This window comes from Haemaphysalis longicornis, unplaced genomic scaffold, assembly GCF_048455015.1.
Source record: "Haemaphysalis longicornis isolate Haplotype H1 unplaced genomic scaffold, Haemaphysalis longicornis Haplotype H1 scaffold_8, whole genome shotgun sequence".
NCBI classification, from domain to species: domain Eukaryota; kingdom Metazoa; phylum Arthropoda; class Arachnida; order Ixodida; family Ixodidae; genus Haemaphysalis; species Haemaphysalis longicornis.
In genome coordinates, this window is record NW_027526445.1 from 52305182 (window position 1) to 52319994 (window position 14813).

The 14813-nt window shown below is 47.5% G+C and overlaps 1 long non-coding RNA gene across 1 annotated transcript; it reads right to left on the reverse strand.

Annotated features, from left to right (window-relative positions):
• Window positions 1-4158: 4158 nt before the first annotated feature.
• On the reverse strand, window positions 4159-14612 carry LOC144149077 (uncharacterized). Its single transcript, XR_013318172.1, has 3 exons — window positions 14502-14612; window positions 11956-12058; window positions 4159-4280 (listed from the first exon to the last, which is right to left on the reverse strand). It is a non-coding gene; the product is annotated as an uncharacterized LOC144149077 (long non-coding RNA).
• Between the last annotated feature and the right edge of the window lie 201 nt (window positions 14613-14813).

Sequence of the window (14813 nt, forward strand, 5' to 3'; positions counted from 1 at the left end):
CGAAAATACGAAACAGCATTTCCACTCGTTTCAAAGGCGGTGCCAGGCCAGCAGTGTCAGCCGAGTCGGCTGCGCAATTCTTGCGTTCGCTTGCATGCTCCCGCTGAAGCAACCTTCTGCAGTTACCAGCAGCGTTCCGTGTTTATGATACGCGTGAACTTTACTTTGTCGACCACACGCAAGAAGAAAACGGTAATGGTCGTCAAGAAGTTAGACCACCCGACTGGGCGATACTGTCCCACGCCGCGACGACCGCGACAGCTCGCTCAAAAAAAGCCGACAGAGCGGCTTCTTTTACTAGATATTATTTTATTTAGCCTCTGCAGCTACTTTACGGGCTATTTCACACAGTATGCAGTCATTTAAACACGCCACAAAGCGCCACAACCAACTTTCACTCTGGCTTGTAATTGAAAACACGTGGAGGGCGGCGAGGGTCGTCTGCTTTTGTACTACCCAGAGGCGTCGGCCGCTAGGGGCGCTGCATGTCGCCAAAACTCCAGCGCAGGAGTCCTATACCGAGCCATCTCCACTAACGCGAAACTTCCGGGGGGGGGGGGGGGGGGAGGGGGGGAGCAGCAGTGTGTAAGTGTTTTTTTGGCACCTTGGCGTTTTTGCCCATAAAGACGAAACCATTGGGGGGGGGGGGGGAAGGGGTAGAGTATAAAGCTTCGGTGTAAAAGTCTTCTGTATTTGAAGCCCGAAGAGTTCTAGCGCCAGGCGTCGGAAAAATTTCCCCGGTGTGTTTTTTAGTACGCGTTTTTGGTTACGGAGAAGAAATGTTCTAGCGCGATGCTTTAGAAACGACAGTCCCTGTGTTTCTGTACCGTGACTACATGAGACCAGGGCTGTAGCCAGAATTTTTTTTTGGGGGAGGGGGGGGTATGGATTTTGGGAAGGGGGTAGTTTTGCTGAAAGCAAGAGTAAGTATTGCTTATGTGCTGCCTGGAAAAAATTTTGGAAGGGATTCGAACCCCCAAACCCCCCGTCTGGGTACATCCCTCCATGAGACGACCCGGACAGCCAAAGCCCATAAGGGGTCTTTGCCCTTAAAAGAGGAAAAGCCGCGCATCTGCTTCCGTCGCTGCGACCGTCGTTAAAAGGGGGTAGCCTTATGCTGCCCCGTCTTTGTAACATGCTTTCTTAATCCCCCCTCCCACTTCATTCTCTTTCTCTTTCGATCGTCCCATAATGAATGCCATTGATATTGTAGTGTAAGCTACTCTGGCCGAGGTTGGGAAGTTTCGCTTGAACCATGAAGGGCCAAGATGAGCAAGCGCGAGGAGCATCGGATTGAATTGGATTGGATTTCGATTGGTTTGGATTAAATTGGATTGAATTGGAATTCCAATCCAATTGTAGTACATGTGTGCAGGGAATTGGGTCTGCACATTCGCCGGTCTGCGCATTCCAGAGGAGTGACGTCATAGCCGGGGCAGACGCACTGGCGCCGGCGCGTGCCCGGTTGTGCGCCTCCGCTGCGCAGTAGCCAAGTCTGACGCTGCGCCGGAGCCGCTTGATAGCTGTTTCGCGTGGCTCCTGGAGAGCCGTGCAGAGCATGCCCGAGGGGAAGTGACTGTACTGGACTAGACTGGACTGGGCCTGACTGGATTGGATTGGATCGTGTTGGATTGCTGAACCTTCGCTCACGCTACGGATATCCTGGCATAGCGGAGCGAGAGTGTACTAGAAGTTTTAGTGTGGCCCGAGCGGCAGCCTCTCCCATTGCTCCGCCGGGTCGACTTTCGCGCAAAAAATAAACCGGCATAGCTGCGGCGCTGCTGTCCTCAACCACTGAACAGCCGCCGCTTCCCGGCCCCAGCTCCTAGCCTGCGCACGGCAAGATTTGCGCTGCTCGCTGCGGTGTTTGGGGCCTGAATAGTTGATTTATTGATCGATTATGAAGTTTAACGCACCCACGCTGCACAGGCGATGAGGGGCGCCGTTGTGGAGTGTTAAGGATTAATTTTGACCACCTGGGAATCTCTATCCTGTGCCGAAATCTTGAACACACGGCCGTTTCTAGCTTTTGTTTTCCATCAGAAAAGCGGCCACCGTGGCAGAAAATCGAATCCATGCCTTTGGGCAGCTAATTTAGAGACTAAACGCCCTACGTTGTTATTCCTCTTGTGAAAATTTTAAACTAGTACGACCCAACATCAAATTATCGACGCCTTACACCTAACGATACTTTCACATTTCCTGATGCGTATTCTGAAAACGCTCTTGATATACAGCTCCCGTTAACTCAAAGTGGTAAAATTGTCTGAAATTTTTAAGATATGTGGAATGCCAAAAATTTGTTGCCAGGTCACTGAAGTAGCAGCTGGTGCTCCTTATAGCTCCACTGCAAATAGGTGCTTTCCTAATAAAGGGAAAATGATTCGCGGGGAAAACAATTTTTAATATTGCAAAAGAAAGAACTTATATGAACCTCGCCTTTTTTGGGTTCACATCTGCATCCCAAAAAAGCGTTCTCCAGCTGCTCAATGCATTATATCGGTTCTTGGTTGCCAACGCTACTTTTTATCTTGTTGTGAAGCAGACGTTGCATGTTTGGTGTTTCTTCTGTTGTAGGCACTTCTGGAGGCTCCTCATCGTCCGAATGATCAGCTGGGTTGTCCAGATGTAGCTATTTCAAAACGATGTAAGCGACGGACAGAATTTCGGTAACGGGGAGGTCGGTTTTGCACAGCGCGTACTTCGCGTAAATTTGCCATTCATGACCGCGTTTGGCGCGTAGTAGTGGGAGCTAAGCGTTCGAACAGGGCGATGCATCACCCACGAAAGGGAGAAAAGGAGGAGTGCGAGAGGGAAAGGCGAAGGGTTGCGGGGCTGTTCTGCCGGTGTGCACACTCCCCGCTCTTGGCCCGGCGGCCGGCGGCAGTGCATACCGAAGCGTGCGCCCTTTTCACTTGCGCGAACCGGCAAGTGTTTCAATCGCGCGTTGGATTTCGCCTTCTGGGACGGCTGCGCTGTGATTCAACCACACTCCTAGATCTGGATATTTTAACGAAGTTAAAAGTGCTTCAACTGTGCCTGTGTTGGATTTCGCGTCCCCTTGTGGTGCCCACCGCTGTGCATTTCGAAGTGCTTCAACCGGGTCGTTTGATTAAGTTTTACGCTGCAACAGTGTTCTAGGTAATATTACCTAAATACTTTGACATCCGTACTGTTTTGCAATCGCAGTGTAGCGTTCGCAAATCGTCGCGTAAACGGTTGCTACGCAAGCGTGCATCCACAGTTCACCCTGTGATCGGCCGCCGCTGTGAAAATCGTCAACCTTTATTATGAATGAATTCCTGGAGTGTGACAAATATAAATTTAGCCTAATGCCCCATAAAGTTGGGCCGAAGTCACGCTAGGAATACGCGATAAGTATAATCACTTGTCGCCCACCTTGAACATGTTGTACTCAGATTTTCTGACGATTGCTTTCAACCTTGTCACGATGGTTGGCACTTTGTGGCCTGCTGCTTTTTATGCGATGGCACAAACAACCGGGTTGCTTGTTTTGTTTTTTTCTTTATCGTATATCTAGCGCTCCGCCCAGACGAAACGGCAGTTGGCACTAAAGTTTTGCCCAGCCACAATTAAAACTGTCAAATACTCCTGCTCTGATCTTCGCCTCTTAGATTTAGACACGCAGGACTACCTATTTGCACCTGCTCCTCTTCGCGATCGTGTGTTCACGGGTCTTTTTTTTTTTTTGCTTGCAAGCCCCAATGGTGCTAGCACCCACATTTATTTACGAGTTGGACTATGAAGCCTCCACTGATGACTTACGTTTGTCCACACACACTGACCAAAACAAGCTACAAGGGGCTTTGGTATCCAGTATTTTTACGCTGGAGCATGCTTCAAGGCATGTGATCACAAAAGCACTTAAGTTTACAGCAAATACAGGTTCTCAAATTGACTGAAAAACTGAAACATAACATTAAGCCTTATAAATATTTACCTAGTATGTGTGCTAGTTCTGCATCAATTGCTAAAAAAAAAACGCAACACATGCTAATGAACTGATCATGAAAAAGTGACGTAGTGAATAGTAAATTTGTCTGCTGAAAACAATTTTTTAATAAAACTACAGATTTGAATATAGATTACATGTTGCAATGTATGGGCATATGAAACAGCAGAAACCAAGTCCCAAAGCTCGAAAATTCTTTATTAAATGCTTTATAACCTCAAATATACATACAATATTTTACGTGCCCATCACGGTTTAGGCCAGGAACATCTTGGCTCAAAACTTTCCGCAATTTCTCAGTCAGCACCTGCAACACCAAAAGAAACAAATAAACGCTTCCTTTTACAACCACACCGCAAATGCCAAGTGAATCTAAATTCACAATTGATGGTGTATTTTGTCCCGTATAGGGCTACATTAATATGTACACAAAAGTTAGTTTAGCCTGCTTTTGAACTATTCTAACTGCTTATTCTGAATTTTTTTTCTACGTGACACCAGAGATCCTTTGCTGATGCAGTCTTGTGTCTAAAACCTGCTTTAGTCCCTTCACACCAAACGGTATTTTTGACTTTTTTGAGAATTTGTACAAGGCCAAATAATGGCTTACACTAGTAGGATTAAAGTTCTGAGCTAGACTGCTTTGGTCTCTGATCTCATTAACAAACTGCACTGCCTTACCCAATAGCTAAGCAGGTGCTTACAGTGTATCTGACAGAACAGCTGTCACACAATGGCCATACAGGACAACTGGGTCGGTTTATCAGTCAGGAATTACATGAGGGGGCACTAGGCTGAGCCCAACTCATCGCACTACTGCTGCAAAAACAAAGTGGAAAAAGATTCTATTTCGGGGGTTGTAGTTGCCGAGGCCACTCTTGGGCTATGAAGCGTGACACAGTGCTAGGTTCGATCCACGTTAATCCTGACATTTGGGTATCTTAACACGCACTGAAATCTGCACACACGGGCGTTTTCGATTTTTTTCTTTTTGCCTTCACTAAAAAAAAAAAAAAAGGAAAAGAAAAAGTCCTTGGGCTCAGCTGCACAATGCTTTAGGAACTGCGGCTGCTGCTCAGGCACAAGTTGGAGCCATTACTTGACTAGGCACAAATCCTCAAGAGTTGAAAACTGATTTCAGCGCAAAGCGGTAAAACAGCACTTTATTAAAAACAAGAGAAGTGGGAAAGACCTTATAACAACACGCGCTAAAGAATGACCTTTTTGAATAAACACAGTGTCACTTTGTAAATCGTCAATGCCTGGATAGCATATCCTTCATGCACAAGTATACTTAGTTGCTCCTTTAGACCGACAACGATGGCCAGAAGAAGTCAGGCTGCTGCCTTGCACGCCTTGTACTTGCTGCTCCGCCTTAATACTATTACCATAAGTTAGGAGCCAAGTATCTGAAATACCCATCTGTTCGATGCTTTGAACGTGCCGTGTAGGTGTTGTCGTGCAGTAATCCTCATTGGACGACGAGAACGAATGCAAATTAAATGACTCGCGAGCGAAAAATGACGTTACCAAAGTTGATCAGTTGGCGACTCTGGCACCGCTTTACCATTGAGCCAATGCTGTCGACTTGTTTGTAAACAACCTGTAATTTCTCCGCGCCACGTAACATCATTGATAGTGGTTGCGGACTGAAGTAGCGTAGAAAACCGGGCTAGTTGGTGCAGATTCATCTTCGCAGCGCACAAATAACGGGACAAAAAGGAGGATAACAGTGGACAACCAACGAACCAAAACTGAATTTTTGTTCGTTGAGAGACAAACGCTCTCAAGTACTGCTCTCTTCAAGATACGCCAATTCTGCATCTAAAAGTGCTAAAGACGAGCGCTAACACACGAGTCAGACATTTTTCGAATTTTATGTGCTTCCACTATACTTCCTCACCTTTTGTTCATCGTGCAAGAACAGTACCGTTGTATCATGAAGGAAAAGCGTGCAACCATAATCTTTGCAATGGGTGGGAAGAGGGCCAGAAGGCACTCAGTGAACTGGCCAACATCAAAGCGACCACCATTGAAAGGAATGCAATAAACCACATTTAATCTGTAAGGAACAACCTGTTTCTCATGTTTCACACCACAGCTGTTTGCTCGGCCCTTATTACTAATATTCTTTTCGATGGCAGGACAGCTGCAGTTTAACTTAATTTTGGCTGAAAACACCACATTGATGTTATATCTGCTCCCCACTTCTTTCAAGCGGTGAGATACATCGTGCAGGTACGAGATTACAACTATCTCTTCCTTCACAACATCACAAGCAGGAGACAAGTTTTCTTCACCAAATCCAACAACTGAAGACAGGCCGACCCAATGACTCCGTCACCGTAGCCAGCATTTTTGGGTCCAACTAACTGTTCACCAAAGCTAGACTCAATTAGGTGAAAACAAGACTGAAAACAAAACAAGATGGCTGACCTGAGGCAGTTAACAAGAATCCCATATTTTGCAATCCTAGAATGTGCTGATGAAGAGTTCAGTAAAGGCTCCTTCGATCGCGGTCTATAGAGCCAACATACATGATTCTGCTCGAATTTTAACAACAGGTCCAAAAACTGGATTGTTCTTTTGTTTAGCGCCTTGGACATAAAGGTCAGCCTAAATGCGTGACGTTTGAATGCTTTTAAAATGTCTACCATTTTTCTTGTAGGGTCATAGTTTCCACAAAGTACTAGGTAATCGTCAACATACATGAAAATTTTAATTGCCAAACCCTCCAAGTCACGTTACAATACACGGTCAACATGAGCCAAGGAAATGTCACTAACAAGGTGAGGAACTTTAGAACGTCTACAGATTCCAGATCTCTGCACAAAGACACCGTCACACCATCCTACAATAGTTGATGCTAAGTAGAAACGCAGAAGCTCCAAAAAGGATTCCACGGAAATCCCGCAACTTTGCATAAACTTAACCTTGCCATTGTAGACAGTGATACACTCTTTCACAGAGACCAAAACTTGTTCATACGGAAGGGAGTAGAAAAGGTTTCCAGTGTCAATGCTGAAAGCAGAGCACCAGCCTGGATTACTGCGCGCGCAGTAACCTCATTTGCGCGCTTCGAAGATGAAGGGGCTTGCGCAGCGTGCCCTATCCTGGTCCTCCTGCACTGCAACATCTGCTACCTCAAACACGGAGCTGCGCAGTGGACGCCAGGTCGGCACAGAAATTTTGGCACTCGATGGAGCCCTCTGGCCGACTATGCCACTTATGGTCATCTCCCATCCCTGCGACCGCAGCACCTTCTGCGGCACTGACGTTGATGACTGGACAAGCACCTACGAGAGTGCGAGCGCTCATAACAGATGGGATGCAACCTTGGGGCTGGCCAACGTAATATTTTACCTCAAGGGCCCAGCCAGACTATTGTTGGTTTGAGACACACGAAGCAGACCTGACAAGCTGGGAAACCTGCAAATTGACATTACGTGAGCTGTTCGGAAAGCTTGTTGGCCACCAACTAGCCGCGAAGGAACTTTCTTCCCATGCCAAAACCTCGATGGAGTCATCCATCGCCTATATTCAGGATGGTGTTGCTCTGTGTCACAAGATAGATGCCGACACGTCAGAAACTGGCAAAGTAGGCCATGTGCAGAAAGGAATTGCTGATGGCGCTTTCAACCTGCTTGTTTTTAAGGACTGCACCAGCACAGACGGCATCATTACAGAGTGCAGACCGTTTAAACATCTTGAAAAGGGCTTCGCAGCCTCTGGAAAATGTTTCTTTGGTTATCAACGTAACTAGTTGATGCATTTATTTTTGTTATTCCCCCCACTGTAATGCCAACAGGCGCTGTGGGTACCAAATAAAGTAAGAAAGAAACAAGTGAAAGCTCACTGTATTGCCCCACAGTTCACTCGACTGCCTAACACGGCTCCCACATCCTATTACGAGTATACTACTCCACTGGAATTTGCCTTCTTTGTTCGACGACTTAATGAAAATAGTACGCCTTGAGCTGGAGGCTACGGCTATGGCTGGCCTACTAGCCGTGACCCGTGAATGAACGTCACCTTCCATCTCCCTAATCCATGCGATATACAGCAAGAGCTCGCAAGCCACACCATTCCACGCATTTGCTCTGTAGCTCACCCGAAAAACGCTTTCACTGTTCCTCGTGTCTTAACTGGTCCCCACCAATATGCCCCACGCCATTTTCAGACACAAAATTCCGAAGAGCGGAGTACTCCTGAAAACAACCCAATATGCTTCCACTGCTGTCACGGTGGGCATGTGGCCCGCTACAGCTTTCGACATTGCCACGCTAAGCCTTTGCCTCACCAGAAGACTAATCAATGCAGCTCAAGGAGGTAATACTGCATCTGTGACCTGGACGACAGATCCTCTATTAACCAAGGAGTCTAAGCCCAATTTACTAGACGTTACTGTTGATGGTGTTGCAGCCCAGGCTCAAACTGACACAAATGCTCACATCTCTGTAATGAGCTTAAAGGGACCCTGCAACACTCTTTGAACAGTGAAAGTAAACCTGCGCAACGTTTAGATTACACTGCCACGAATACCTGAGCCAAATATTACACGTGCACGTGAAGCGGTGAGCGCGCAAATCGATGTGAAAGACGCGGAAAAACAAACCGCTCTCTCTTCAGTTGTCCTCATTATGCATGGCCCGAGGGACGTCACATAGGCCATGGCTGCCCGATCGGCTGTCACTGGTCAACTTCGCGGGTAGATTCTCCCATTTCCGTCGTCGTCACGCTGTGTACGAACCTCTTCTATGCCTGATCCTGTAGGCACTGTTTTGCCGTTTCTTTTGTGTTTTGAGTGCGCGCGGAGTTTGAGTGATGAGCTCAATACTTCCCTTTCAACGGGCCCACTCGACTACAAACGTTTATTGCTTCAAAAACGCCCTACCAGCCCTAGCGCGCACTTGCGAGCAGGCACCCATGCCTGCTTTTTTGTGGCACCAGACCGGAAATAGGCCCCTCGGCGTTGCGGAGAAAAGGATAAAACTACCCGGCATGGGATATATCGAAGGCCGCCGAAGAGAACGCCGCGAGCCACCCTCCTCTCCGGGAGAGAGCGCGCAGCTTTCGTCGCGTTGCCCGCGGTCGAGTTGAGAGGGAACGATTATGCGCGATTTCTCATCGCGCGTAGTTTCGTTAATTGTGAACGGATTTTCATAATTCTTGCGGGAAGAGATTTCTGGGACAATATACTTTATCCCAAAATACATTACTAGTAGTCGATGGCAAGTGTTGCAGGGTCCCTTTAACCCTCCGCTGGCATCTCCGCAAAGTTCTGACGCCACCCATGCAAACATTTGTTCGAGTTGCCAATGAGAGCACACCTTCAATTGCCGGAATGCGTACCGCCTGAATATGGATTGCCGACCACGATAGTGTCGCTCTCTTCACCGTCCTTGAAAAATGTCCCCATGACATTATCCTCGGCGTCGATTTTTTCTCGAACTGCTCTCATTGACTGTTCTGCGGGACTTCTCTCTTTTGAATTTTCTTCTGCCAAAAATGCTCAAAAGCACCGTTCTCGTTCCACAGATTATGTCCATTTGCTGTCAAATGCTGTAACATACATGCCCCTGTGATAAAGCCCACCCGTTTCTCACAGTTATTTCTCACCAGATGGTTCGACAAGCCGAGCGGAAGCTACTACAAGCACGTATCCTTGAGTGCCGCCAGAAGCTACGAGCTTTGGAGAAGCAAACCTTCTTTGCACGCCGGCAACTTGAGTATCTTATTCCTGAGGACTTCCCAGATGTGCAGCTGCACACAAACTTCACTGCTAGCATGGCAGAAGGCCGTCATAGAACGTCGCAAGAGAGGAAACTGCAAGCACTCCAGCCGGACGTGCCACAATGCACCCAAGAGGTCATCAACCTATCTCCGTACACACCGGACGAAGAGGAGGCTAAGGTTTTGTCCCGTGGTTTGAATTTTAACACAGAAGCACCCCCGGAGCCAGGAAAGGTGATTTGTGCGGGCGAACGCAGGGTCGGCCAGCTTCCCTCTGAAGTACGGCAAGAAGCGCGCACCCGTGCTATTGGTGTGCTCTCTGGTTTGCGAAGACATTGTGCAAGACTGCATTTATCGGTAGCGGAGAGGCAAGCCATCAGGAGCCTGCGGAATAACAGCAGTATCGCAATCCTTCCTGCTGACAAAGGCAATGCCACGGTCTTGCTAGATAGCAGTGACTACCACACGAAGATGTTGGCCCTTCTCGAAGACCAGCAGACATACGCTCCTCTAGCCCGTGACCCAACTAGCAGGTTACAGTCGAAGCTCCAAGAACTGCTAACCAGGCTTTTCAAGCTAGTCCCTCCGCACCACAAGGGCCTCTACTACAGGTTACTGTGCACGAACGGTTCAGCCCCGGCAATCTACGGTCTGCCTAAAATCCACAAGCCTGGCATTCCTCTTTGGCCTATCGTCGACTTCTCGAGGTCACCGCTCTACCGACTATCAGGCTACCTTCACCAAGTGTTGAGCCCTCTAGCCGGTAAGACGCCCACGCACGTCGGAAACTCATCCTCTTTTGTTTCGAAGCTGAAGGACGTAACTCTAACTGAAGACGACGTCATGGTTTCGTTCGACGTCAAGTCTCTTTTCACTAGTGTCCCAGTGGATCTGGCAGTAGCCATGTGCGAAGAAGCACTAAACGCGGACATTAGCCTTCCCGATCGCACTCCCTTTGACGTCCCCGAGCTCTGTGAGTTGCTTATGTTTTGTCTGCGCAACACCTATTTTTCTTACGGGGGAAGCCCCTATCAGCAGACCCATGGCACGGCGATGGGTGCGTCCATATCAGTTACTACAGCCAATCTAGTTATGGAGGCTTTAGAGGGGAAGGTATTGGCAAACTTCACACCGGCACCGAGGTTTTTCTGCCGCTATGTCGATGACTGTTTTTGTATTTTAAAAAAGCAAGATGTCCCATGTCTTCTGGACAGCCTCAACGCCCAGAATGTGGATATACAGTTCACCGTGGAGTTCGAGCAAGACAACATGCTTCCCTTTTTTGGATGTTCTTGTTCGCCGCGATGTGGGCGCTCTCTCCTTCTCAGTGTACAGGAAGCCCACACACACGGGTCGTTACCCCAGTTTTGAATCTTGCCACCCTCTCGGCCACAAGACATCCGTTGTGTCGTCCTTGATAAAGCGCGCCGTACGCATCTGCTCAGATGACAGTGCACTGAAACGTGAATTAGGAACGATTCGCCGCAAACTAAGCGCCAATGGCTATCCTAAGCGACTTATTTGCCTGACCAAGTATAAGATACTACAGCCAAGAATGGCCAACAACAGGACATTACGAGCACGCGCAGCCATCCCCTACGTCCCAGGAATAAGCAAAGCATTGTCGCGCGTCTTTTCAAAATACGACATGCGCATTGCCCATGTACCGACCAGCAAGCTCCGCGACGACTGAAAGAGCACCAACGTGATGTAAGAAATCATAATCACATGACGAATGCCATTGCGGAGCACGCGCACAAACATTCCCACAAGATTGACTGGGAGAACACCGCAATTTTAGCTAAGGAAAAGAACACATCATCTCGGCGTCTGCTAGAGTCACTTTTTATCCAATCAACGCCAGCCACAATGAACCGGACGGATGGGACTTTGCCTCCCGTCTACACATGCTCTCTACGTCATGTGCTGCCTATATAATTGACGACGACGGCTTGTCATACGTAGTGAACAGGGACCCGTATGTGGTTCCGAAACGTCAATATATTTTTATTCTTGGTCAGTGTTCGCTTTTCTTTTGCAAGTTATTATATGGTCTTCCCTATTACAGACGCGCTGCTTCTGTGAAACGTCACTCTGCCGCACATCATCATTACTGTGGTAGAGAACCAAACCTGCCTTCCCTTTCAGTTTTTCAACTTCAGTTTCACACCTCAAGTCTTTCCGAAGGGGATTTCGCTTGCAATGCTGTGCCCTTTCTGCCATGAATGCTAGCACCCCTGCAGATTTACCTCCTGCAGTGCAGGCGTCCCATCAAGCACCATCAATCAAGGCAGTGGCTGCTTCAGACCTCCCACCGGATCATACCGCCGATCTCCCTCGTCTTCTGGCTTCCTGCAAGGACATCTTCGACTTAGACAACCATCCACCAACCCAAACTTCTGCAGTCACTCATCATATCAACACCAACGATGCTTCACTAGTGTACAGGTGGCCCTATTGCGTATCACTTGCTGAACGACTCGTCATCCAAAAGGTAAAAAAAAAAAAATGCTCAGTAAGGATACAGTCGAACCATCGTCCAGTCTGTGGGTGTCTCCAGTCATGTTGGTCAGAGAAAAAGATGGGACGTAGTGCTTCTAGATGGATCATGCAAACTTAACTATTATGAAGGAAGGCCTCATACAGTGGGATGTCATTGATACAATTCTGCATAATACGTTTTTCTTTTCACTCCAAGCTAAAATCCCTTAGAAATAATGCATTTTCGTGCATTTGATACGATCACATTTTTGCTAAAAATTGGATAGCACGACCACGAAAGTGAACCTTGACCATTTTTAGAAACCTTACATTTATTCTTCGGTATACTAGCTCAAACCCCATGTCAACAACCCATGACCTGCATGGCAGCGCCAGTTCTGCGACAAAAACACTGCTGCCGGGCGTGGGCGCTCTGTTCAATGAGGATGATATGTGAGGCGAGGCACTGTGCCATCTAGTGAAACATATCATAATCACAGAGTTTCTCAGTTTGATCATAATCGAGGAAGAAGGTTCCAATGCTCTTGGCAGGCGGCGACTTCCCTCCCCAACTTCTCGCCATGCTCTGTGCTTCCCGCTCCGTTCTTTGTTCTCTTTCTGCGCTGTTCCTGTGTTCGGTGGTGTTGCTTATGAGGCCATTTTTGTTTTTGTTCTATTTGACTAGTCTTGTTCTCCTTAGGCTGTCTTGTTGCTGTGCGGGGTGTGCTGCCAGGTTTGTGGCAATGTCGAAGAAACGGAAGGCACTCAGTATAAAAAGAAAAAGTGGAAATTGTACAGAAATTGGAAGAAAACCCGAAGAGGAAATGCGTGGATATGGCACACAAGCTCGGTTTGCCAGTGTCAACGCTCAACACTATTGCCGGTCAGCAAGAGGAACTTCAAAAGAATCCGCAAGTTTACGGCCCCGATGCGAAACAAGCACAAGGTGCGAAGCATGACCAAATGGAAGACATCCTGCTCACATGGTTGGAGGAAGTTAGAGCGGCAGGATGAACGCCGATAGGTCAGTACTACGCGAAAAAGTTGATAACACTGCGCTCTCCTTGGGCATTGAGGACTCCAAAGCATCTGGTGGCTGGCTTCACCAATTCAAGGCACAACGCGAAGTGTCATGCAGAACAGCGTCCGCCCAAGTGAAAAATACCAGCAGCTTTTTTTTTTATTTTTACATTTCCGGAGAATTTTCTCCCCCATTTCGAAAAGAAAGTGCAGCACAAATTTACCAGCTACTCCACTGTTGCTCAATAAAATTGAGTTGCTGACGGAGAATGCAGATTTTTTCCCTTTTTTTTAACAAACTCTTTGGATAATACGATTTTCACATAATACTTTTTATTTCCCGGTTCCCCTGAAAAACGTATCAACGAGATTTCACTGTACATGATACATAGACAAGATGCGGCAGGCAACTTGTGAAGGGAGGTAACCTCGTGAAACCAAAGCCTGATTAGTCATTCTAATTTCTCCTATATTTCAATATGGTCTAACACCAGCTACTCCACTTCGGCAGAGCCAGTGGGGAACATTTCAACACTACTGTCACTGTGTACTGCAGAACGAACATCCATCCCGCATTTAAAAACCCTGCATACGAAGCTGCATCGCGCAAAGTTGTTCTATGGCCACTGAATGTCTTCGCTGAATGTCAAGGAAGCGTCCTCACCGACGCGCTTTGGCGTTGTCTATCAGCGGATTCGTATGTATACAAGCGTTTACAGCAAGAACGGTAAATATATTTCTACGCTCTTCAAGCGCATGTCGGCAAAATGCGATTACTTCGCCGCGTTCGCAGGATTGCGCCGCGCAGTAGAGAACACAGTCGTAGCATACTAGCAGGAATGAACGCATCGTACGGCTTCTTCCACGTTTCGTCACCCCGTGACTACAGTTTACCTCAACACCAATTTATAACGCACGCCCTTAAAGAGCTTACACTCTAAAAAGCGCTACAACCTTTCTGGTAACCTTGAGTGAGTGTAAAAGCGTAGCCACCGCGCACATCACGTCGCAGCTAGCGCCGTCTTCAATGCGAACGCGGTCGTCGACGCGGCTACGTGACCGTGCCGCTGACAGACTCAAGGAAAGTGTATTTGGGGGCTCTAGAACAACGTATTTAAATTTATCCCATGTTTGCGAATAACAAATGATTCCTTGAGTGCTTTAGTTACATTGTCATTCAGAATGTGCCTAGCCAGTTATGTCCAACATACGGAGAGCGCACGGCGTTTGCAGTACACGGACAGGTATATAATTACCCGTCCCTCTTGACACCAGCCCTTAAAAAATATCTTACCTTTCGTTCATGACGCAAAAAGATGCCGAGGAGAAAGCAGCAGGTTTCGTTATCTACAAGAAATCGATGCTGGCTTGCGCTTTGAAACTCGTACACAACAGGCAAATGGCTTCGGCTTGACATGGCTTGACCAGTGTTGCTTTTGCCATGCGCAAACTTAATTCAACTAAAGTTTTCTGTTACGCGACTTTTATACTCTGTTACCTTCGCAAATAACAAATAACGAGCGGCCATATTTAGCCGGTTGTGTGACAGAGTTTTTTAGTTAAATTAAGTTTGCGCAAGGCAAAAGCAACACTGGTCAAGCCATGT